Here is a 9,596-nt window from a genome sequence, read left to right on the forward strand (position 1 = left end):
CAACAGAGGCGGGGCGCGTCTCCACAGAGGCCGGGCGAGTCTCCACAAATGCCACGCGAGTCTCCACAGAGGCCGGGCGAGTCTCTACATAGCCTGTGCGAGTCTCTACAGAGACTGGGCGAGTCTCCACAGAGGCCGGGCGAGTATCCACAGAGGCTGGGCGAGTCTCCACACAGGCCGGGCGAGTCTCCCCAGAGGCCGGGCGAGTCTCCACAGAAACCGGGCGAGACTGCCCAGAGGCGTGGAGAGTCTCCACACAGGACGGGCGAGTCTTCACAGAGGCCGAGCGAGTCTCCACAGAGGCCGGGCGAGTCTCCACATAGCCAGGGTGAGTCTCCACATAGCCCGGACTAGTCTCAACAGAGGCTGGGCGCGTCTCCACAGAGGCCATGCGAGTCTCCACAAATGCCACGCGAGTATCCACAGAGGCCGGGCGAGTCTCCACAGAGGCCGGGCGAGTCTCCACAGAGGCCGGGCGAGTCTCAACAGAGGCCGGGCGAGTCTCCACACAGGCCAGGCGAGTCTCCACACAGGCCGGGCAAGTCTCAACAGAGGCCGGGCGAGTCTCCACACAGGCCAAGCGCGTCTCCACACAGGCCGGGCGAGTCTCCACAGAGGCCGGGCGAGTCTCCACACACCCCGGGCAAGTCTCCACAGAGGCCGGGCGAGTCTCCACACAGGCCAGGCCAGTCTCCACACAGGCCGGGCGAGTCTCCCCAGAGGCTGGGCGAGTCTCCCCAGAGGCCGGGCGATTCTCCGCAGAGGCGGGCGGGTCTCCACAGAGGGTGGTCGAGTCTCCCCCAGGCCGAGCGAGTCTCCTCAGTGGCGGGCGAGTCTCTTCAGAGGCCGGGCGAGTCTCCACAGAGGCCGGGCGAGTCTCCACAGATGCCGAGCGAGTCTCTCCAGAGGCCGGGCGAGTCTCTACAGAGCCTGGGCGCGTCTCCCCAGAGGCCGAGCGAGTCTCCCCAGAGGCGGGCGAGTCTCTTCAGAGGCCGGGCGAGTCTCCACAGATGCCGGGCGAGTCTCTCCAGAGGCCGGGCGAGTCTATACAGAGCCTGGGCGCATCTCAACAGAGGCCGGGCGAGTCTCTTCAGAGGTCGTGCGAGTCCCTCCAGAGGCCGGTCGAGTCCAGAGGCCGGGCGAGTCTCCACACAGCCCGGGCAAGTCTTCACACAGCCCGGGCAAGTCTCAACAGAGGCCGGGCGAGTCTCCACACAGGCCAAGCGCGTCTCCACACAGGTCGGGCGAGTCTCCACAGAGGCCGGGCGAGTCTCCACACACCCCGGGCAAGTCTCCACAGAGGCCGGGCGAGTCTCCACACTGGCCAGGCAAGTCTCCACACAGGCCAGGCGAGTCTCCCCAGAGGCTGGGCGAGTCTCCCCAGAGGCCGGGCGATTCTCCGCAGAGGCCGGACGACTCTCCACACAGCCCGGGCGAGTCTCAACAGAGACCGGGCGAGTCTCCACACAGCCCGGGCGAGTCTCAACAGAGGCCGGGCGAGTCTCCACACAGGCCGGGCAAGTCTCCCCAGAGGCTGGGCGATTCTCCCCAGAGGCGGTCGAGTCTCTCCAGAGGTTGGGCGAGTCTCCACAGAGGCTGGGCGAGTCTCCACAGAGGCTGGGCGAGTCTCCACAGAGGCTGGGCGAGTCTCCCCAGAGGCCGGGCGATTCTCACTAGAGGCGGGCGAGTCTCTCCAGAGGCTGGGCGAGTCTCCACAGACGCTGGGCGAGTCTCCACACTGGCCAGGCAAGTCTCCACACAGGCCAGGCGAGTCTCCCCAGAGGCTGGGCGAGTCTCCCCAGAGGCTGGGCGATTCTCCGCAGAGGCGGGCGAGTCTCCACAGAGGCTGGTCGAGTCTCCCCAGAGGCCGAGCGAGTTTCTTCATTGGCGGGCGAGTCTCTTCAGAGGCCGGGCGAGTCTCCACAGAGGCCGGGCGAGTCTCCACAGAGGCCGGGCGAGTCTCCAGAGATGCCGGGCGAGTCTCCACAGATGCCGGGCGAATCTCTCCAGAGGCCGGGCGAGTCTCTACAGAGCCTGGGCATGTCTCCACAGAGGTCGGGTGAGTCTCTTCAGAGGCCGTGCGAGTCCCTCCTGAGGCCGTGCGAGTCCAGAGGCCGGGCAAGTCTCCACACAGCCCGGGCGAGTCTCCACACAGGCCAAGCGCGTCTCCACACAGGCCGGGCGATTCTCCCCAGTGGCCGGGCGAGTCTCCACAGAAACCGGACGAGACTGCCCAGAGGCCTGGAGAGTCTCCACACAGGACGGGCGAGTCTCCACAGAAACCGGACGAGACTGCCCAGAGGCCTGGAGAGTCTCCACACAGGACGGGCGAGTCTCCACAGAGGCCGAGCGAGTCTCCACAGAGGCCGGGCGAGTCTCCACATAGCCCGGGCTAGTCTCAACAGAGGCTGGACGCGTCTCAACAGAGGCCGGGCGAGTCTCCACAGATGCCACGCGAGTCTCCACAGAGGCCGGACGACTCTCCACACAGCCCGGGCGAGTCTCAACAGAGGCCGGACGACTCTCCACACAGCCCGGGCGAGTCTCAACAGAGGCCGGACGACTCTCCACACAGCCCGGGCGAGTCTCAACAGAGGCCGGGCGAGTCTCCACACAGCCCGGGCGAGTCTCAACAGAGGCCGGGCAAGTCTCCCCAGAGGCTGGGCGATTCTCCCCAGAGGCGGTCGAGTCTCTCCAGAGGCTGGGCGAGTCTCCACAGAGGCTGGGCGAGTCTCCACAGAGGCTGGGCGAGTCTCCCCAGAGGCCATGCGATTCTCCCCAGAGGCGGGCGAGTCTCTCCAGAGGCTGGGTGAGTCTCCACAGACGCTGGGCGTGTCTCCACAGAGGCCGGGCGAGTCTCCACAAAGGCCAGGCGAGTCTCCACACAGGCCGGGCGAGTCTCAACAGATTCCGGGCGAGTCTCCACAAAGGCCCGGCGAGTCTTCACACAGGCCGAGCGAGTCTCCACATAGGCCGGGCGAGTCTCTTCAGAGGCCGGGCAAGTCTCCACACAGGCCGGGCGATTCTCAACAGAGGCCAGGCGAGTCTCCACACCGGCCGGGCGAGTCTCAACACAGGCCAGGCGAGTCTCCCCAGAGGCTGGGCGAGTCTCCCCAGAGGCCGGGCGATTCTCCGCAGAGGCGGGCGAGTCTCCACAGAGGGTGGTTGAGTCTCCCCGAGGCCGAGCGAGTCTCCTCAGAGGCCGGTTGAGTCTCCACACACCCCGGGCAAGTCTCCACAGAGGTCGGGCGAGTCTCCACACTGGCCAGGCAAGTCTTCACACAGGCCAGGCGAGTCTCCCCAGAGGCTGGGCGAGTCTCCCCAGAGGCCGGGCGATTCTCCGCAGAGGCGGGCGAGTCTCCACAGAGGCTGGTCGAGTCTCCCCAGAGGCCGAGCGAGTTTCTTCAGTGGCGGGCGAGTCTCCACACACCCCGGGCAAGTCTCCACAGAGGCCGGGCGAGTCTCCACACTGGCCAGGCAAGTCTCCACACAGGCCAGGCGAGTCTCCCCAGAGGCTGGGCGAGTCTCCCCAGAGGCCGGGCGATTCTCCGCAGAGGCGGGCGAGTCTCCACAGAGGCTGGTTGAGTCTCCCCAGAGGCCGAGCGAGTTTCTTCAGAGGCTGGGCGAGTCTCCCCAGAGGCCGGGCGATTCTCCGCAGAGGCGGGCGAGTCTCCACAGAGGGTGGTCGAGTCTCCCCGAGGCTGAGCGAGTCTCCTCAGAGGCCGGGCGAGTCTCCACACACCCCGGGCAAGTCTCCACAGAGGCCGGGCGAGTCTCCACACTGGCCAGGCAAGTCTCCACACAGGCCAGGCGAGTCTCCCCAGAGGCTGGGCGAGTCTCCCCAGAGGCCGGGCGATTCTCCGCAGAGGCGGGCGAGTCTCCACAGAGGCTGGTCGAGTCTCCCCAGAGGCCGAGCGAGTTTCTTCAGTGGCGGGCGAGTCTCTTCAGAGGCTGGGCGAGTCTCCACAGAGGCCGGGCGAGTCTCCACAGATGCCGGGCGAGTCTCTCCAGAGGCCGGGCGAGTTTCTACAGAGCCTGGGCCTGTCTCCACAGAGGCCGGGTGAGTCCCCTCCAGAGGCCGTGCGAGTCCAGAGGCCGGGCGAGTCTCCACACAGCCTGGGCGAGTCTCAACAGAGGCCGGGCGAGTCTCCACACAGGCCAAGCGCGTCTCCACACAGGCCGGGCGAGTCTCCCCAGAGGCCGGGCGAGTCTCCACAGAAACCGGGCGAGACTGCCCAGAGGCCTGGAGAGTCTAACACAGGACGGGCGAGTCTCCACAGAGGCCGAGCGAGTCTCCACAGAGGCCGGACGAGTCTCCACAGAGGCCGGGCGAGCCTCCACAGAGGCCAGGCGAGTCTCCACAGATGCCACGCGAGTCTCCACAGAGGCCGGGCGAGTCTCCACACAGCCCGGGTGAGTCTCAATAGAGGCCGGGCGAGTCTCCACACAGGCCAGGCGAGTCTCCACACAGGCCGGGCAAGTCTCCCCAGAGGCTGGGCGATTCTCCACAGAGGCTGGGCGAGTCTTCCCAGAGGCGGGGCGATTCTCCCCAGAGTCGGGCGAGTCTCTCCAGAGGCTGGGCGAGTCTCCACAGATGCTGGGCGTGTCTCCACAGAGGCCGAGCGAGTCTCCACATAGGCCGGGCGAGTCTCTTCAGAGGCGGGCGACTCTCTCCAGAGGCTGGGTGAGTCTCTCCAGAGGCCGGGCAAGTCTCTACGGAGCCTGGGCGAGTCTGCAAAGAGGCCGGGCGAGTTTCCACAGAAGCCGGGCGAGTCTCCCCAGAGGCCGGGAGAGTCTCCACACAGGCCGGACGAGTCTCCACAGAGGCCGGCGAGTCTCCCCACGTCCCGGGCTTGTTTCAACAGAGGCCAGGCGCGTCTCCACAGAGGCCGGGCGAGTCTCCCCAGAGGCCTGGAGATTCTCCACACAGGTCGGGCGAGTCTCCACAGAGGCCGGGCGAGTCTCCACAGAGGCCGCGCGAGTCTCCACACAGGCCGGGCGAGTCTCCACACAGCCCGGGCGAGTCTCAACAGAGGCCGCGCGAGTCTCCACACAGGCCGGGCGAGTCTCTTCAGAGGCCATTCGAGTCTCTTCATAGGCCGGGCGAGTCTCTCCAGAGGCCGGGCGAGTCTCTACAGTGCCTGAGCGAGTCTCTACAGAGGCCGGGCGAGTCTCCGCAGAGGCCGGTCGAAGCTCCACAGAGGCCGGGCGAAGCTCCACAGAGGCCGGGCGAGTCTCTCCAGAGGCCGGGCGAGTCTCCACAGATGCCGGGCGCATCTCCACACAGGCCGGGCGAGTCTCCACAGAGGCCGGGCGAGTCTCCACACAGCCCGGGCGAGTCTCAACAGAGGCCGGGCGAGTTTCCACACAGGCCAGGCGAGTCTTCACACAGGCCGGGCGAGTCTCCACAGAGGCCGGGCGAGTCTCCACACACCCCGGGCAAGTCTCCACAGAGGCCGGGCGAGTCTCCACACAGGCCAGGCGAGTCTCCACACAGGCCGGGCGAGTCTCCCCTGAGGCTGGGCGAGTCTCCCCAGAGGCTGGGCGAGTCTCCCCAGAGGCTGGGCGAGTCTCCCCAGAGGCTGGGCGAGTCTCCCCAGAGGCCGGGCGATTCTCCGCAGAGGCGGGCGAGTCTCCACAGAGGGTGGTCGAGTCTCCCCGAGGCCGAGCGAGTCTCCTCAGTGGCGGGCGAGTCTCCACAGAGGCCGGGCGAGTCTCCACAGATGCCGGGCGAGTCTCTCCAGAGGCCGGGCGAGTCTCTACAGAGCCTGGGCCTGTCTCCACAGAGGCCGGGTGAGTCTCTTCAGAGGCCGTGCAAGTCCCTCCAGAGGCCGTGCGAGTCCAGAGGCCGGGCAAGTCTCCACACAGGCCGGGCGAGTCTCAACAGATTCCGGGCGAGTCTCCACAAAGGCCGGGCGAGTCTTCACACAGGCCGAGCGAGTCACCACATAGGCCGGGCGAGTCTCTTCAGAGGCCGGGCGAGTCTCCACACAGGCCGGGCGATTCTCAACAGAGGCCAGGCGAGTCTCCACACAGGCCGGGCGAGTCTCAACACAGGCCGGGCGAGTCTCAACACAGGCCGGGCGAGTCTCCCCAGAGGCCGGGTGAGTCTCTCCAGTGGCCGGGCAAGTCTCCCCAGAGGCGGGCGACTCTCTACAGAGGCTGGGTGAGTCTCTCCAGAGGCAGGGCAAGTCTCTACTGAGCCTGGGCGAATCTCCAAAGAGGGCGGGCGAGTCTCCCCAGAGGCCGGGAGAGTCTCCACACAGGCCGGGCGAGTCTCCACAGAGGCCGGGCGAGTCTCCACACAGGCCGGGCGAGTCTCCACAGAGGCTGGGCGAGTCTCCACACAGGCCGGGCGAGTCTCCCCAGAGGCCTGGCGAGTCTCAACAGAAACCGGGCGAGACTGCCCAGAGGCGTGGAGAGTCTCCACACAGGACGGGCGAGTCTTCACAGAGGCCGAGCGAGTCTCCACAGAGGCCGGGCGAGTCTCCACATAGCCAGGGCGAGTCTCCACATAGCCCGGACTAGTCTCAACAGAGGCTGGGCGCGTCTCCACAGAGGCCATGCGAGTCTCCACAAATGCCACGCGAGTATCCACAGAGGCCGGGCGAGTCTCCACAGAGGCCGGGCGAGTCTCCACAGAGGCCGGGCGAGTCTCCACAGAGGCCGGGCGAGTCTCCACACAGGCCAGGCGAGTCTCCACACAGGCCGGGCAAGTCTCAACAGAGGCCGGGCGAGTCTCCACACAGGCCAAGCGCGTCTCCACACAGGCCGGGCGAGTCTCCACAGAGGCCGGGCGAGTCTCCACACACCCCGGGCAAGTCTCCACAGAGGCCGGGCGAGTCTCCACACAGGCCAGGCCAGTCTCCACACAGGCCGGGCGAGTCTCCCCAGAGGCTGGGCGAGTCTCCCCAGAGGCCGGGCGATTCTCCGCAGAGGCGGGCGGGTCTCCACAGAGGGTGGTCGAGTCTCCCCCAGGCCGAGCGAGTCTCCTCAGTGGCGGGCGAGTCTCTTCAGAGGCCGGGCGAGTCTCCACAGAGGCCGGGCGAGTCTCCACAGATGCCGGGCGAGTCTCTCCAGAGGCCGGGCGAGTCTCTACAGAGCCTGGGCCTGTCTCCACAGAGGCCGGGTGAGTCTCTTCAGCGGCCGTGCAAGTCCCTCCAGAGGCCGTGCGAGTCCAGAGGCCGGGCGAGTCTCCACACAGCCCGGGCGAGTCTCCACACAGCCCGGGCGAGTCTCAACAGAGGCCGGGCGAGACTCCACACAGGCCAAGCGCGTGTCCACACCGGCCGGGCGAGTCTCCCCAGAGGTCGGGCGAGTCTCCACAGAGGCTGGGCGAGTCTCCCCAGAGGCCGGGCGAGTCTCTCCAGAGTCTGGGTGAGTCTCCACAGAGGCCGGGCGAGTCTCTACATAGCCTGTGCGAGTCTCTACATAGCCTGTGCGAGTCTCTACAGAGGCTGGTCGAGTCTCCCCAGAGGCCGAGCGAGTCTCCCCAGAGGCCGGCGAGTCTCTTCAGAGGCTGGGCGAGTCTCCACAGATGCCGGGCGAGTCTCTCCAGAGACCGGGCGAGTCTCTACAGAGCCTGGGCGCGTCTCCCCAGAGGCCGAGCGAGTCTCCCCAGAGGCGGGCGAGTCTCTTCAGAGGCCGGGCGAGTCTCCACAGATGCCGGGCGAGTCTCTCCAGAGGCGGGGCGAGTCTATACAGAGCCTGGGCGCATCTCAACAGAGGCCGGGCGAGTCTCTTCAGAGGTCGTGCGAGTCCCTCCAGAGGCCGGTCGAGTCCAGAGGCCGGGCGAGTCTCCACACAGCCCGGGCAAGTCTCCACACAGCCCGGGCAAGTCTCAACAGAGGCCGGGCGAGTCTCCACACAGGCCAAGCGCGTCTCCACACAGGCCGGGCGAGTCTCCACAGAGGCCGGGCGAGTCTCCACACACCCCGGGCAAGTCTCCACAGAGGCCGGGCGAGTCTCCACACTGGCCAGGCAAGTCTCCACACAGGCCAGGCGAGTCTCCCCAGAGGCTGGGCGAGTCTCCCCAGAGGCCGGGCGATTCTCCGCAGAGGCCGGACGACTCTCCACACAGCCCGGGCGATTCTCAACAGAGACCGGGCGAGTCTCCACACAGCCCGGGCGAGTCTCAACAGAGGCCGGGCGAGTCTCCACACAGGCCGGGCAAGTCTCCCCAGAGGCTGGGCGATTCTCCCCAGAGGCGGTCGAGTCTCTCCAGAGGCTGGGCGAGTCTCCACAGTGGCTGGGCGAGTCTCCACAGAGGCCGGGCGAGTCTCCACAGAGGCTGGGCGAGTCTCCACACAGGCCGGGCGAGTCTCCCCAGAGGCCGGGCGAGTCTCCACAGAAACCGGGCGAGACTGCCCAGAGGCGTGGAGAGTCTCCACACAGGACGGGCGAGTCTTCACAGAGGCCGAGCGAGTCTCCACAGAGGCCGGGCGAGTCTCCACATAGCCCGAGCGAGTCTCCACATAGCCCGGACTAGTCTCAACAGAGGCTGGGCGCGTCTCCACAGAGGCCGGGCGAGTCTCCACAAATGCCACGCGAGTCTCCACAGAGGCCGGGCGAGTCTCCACACAGCCCGGGCGAGTCTCCACACAGCCCGGGCGAGTCTCAACAGAGGCCGGGCGAGTCTCCACACAGGCCAGGCGAGTCTCCACACAGGCCGGGCAAGTCTCAACAGAGGCCGGGCGAGTCTCCACACAGGCCAAGCGCGTCTCCACACAGGCCGGGCGAGTCTCCACAGAGGCCGGGCGAGTCTCCACACACCCCGGGCAAGTCTCCACAGAGGCCGGGCGAGTCTCCACACAGGCCAGGCCAGTCTCCACACAGGCCGGGCGAGTCTCCCCAGAGGCCGGGAGAGTCTCCACACAGGCCGGGCGAGTCTTCCTGCAGCCCGGGCTAGTCTCAACAGAGTCCGGGCGAGTCTCCACAGAGGCCTGGAGAGTCTCCATACAGGTCGGGCGAGTCTCCACAGAGGCCGTGCGAGACCCTCCAGAGGCCGTGCGAGTCCAGAGGCCGGGTGAGTCTCCACACAGCCCGGGCGAGTCTCAACAGAGGCCGGGCGAGTCTCCACACAGGCCAAGCGCGTGTCCACACAGGCCGGGCGAGTCTCCCCAGAGGTCGGGCGAGTCTCCCCAGAGGCTGGACGAGTCTCCCCAGAGGCCGGGCGAGTCTCTCCAGAGTCTGGGTGAGTCTCCACAGAGGCCGGGCGAGTCTCTACATAGCCTGTGCGAGTCTCTACAGAGACTGGGCGAGTCTCCACAGAGGCCGGGCGAGTCTCCACAGAGGCTGGGCGAGTCTCCACACAGGCCGGGCGAGTCTCCCCAGAGGCCGGGCGAGTCTCCACAGAAACCGGGCGAGACTGCCCAGAGGCGTGGAGAGTCTCCACACAGGACGGGCGAGTCTTCACAGAGGCCGAGCGAGTCTCCACAGAGGCCGGGCGAGTCTCCACATAGCCCGGGCGAGTCTCCACATAGCCCGGACTAGTCTCAACAGAGGCTGGGCGCGTCTCCACAGAGGCCGGGCGAGTCTCCACAAATGCCACGCGAGTCTCCACAGAGGCCGGGCGAGTCTCTACATAGCCTGTGCGA

The sequence above is a fragment of the Eleutherodactylus coqui genome, unplaced genomic scaffold (genome assembly GCF_035609145.1).
Source record: "Eleutherodactylus coqui strain aEleCoq1 unplaced genomic scaffold, aEleCoq1.hap1 HAP1_SCAFFOLD_82, whole genome shotgun sequence".
Taxonomy (NCBI): Eukaryota; Metazoa; Chordata; class Amphibia; order Anura; family Eleutherodactylidae; genus Eleutherodactylus; species Eleutherodactylus coqui.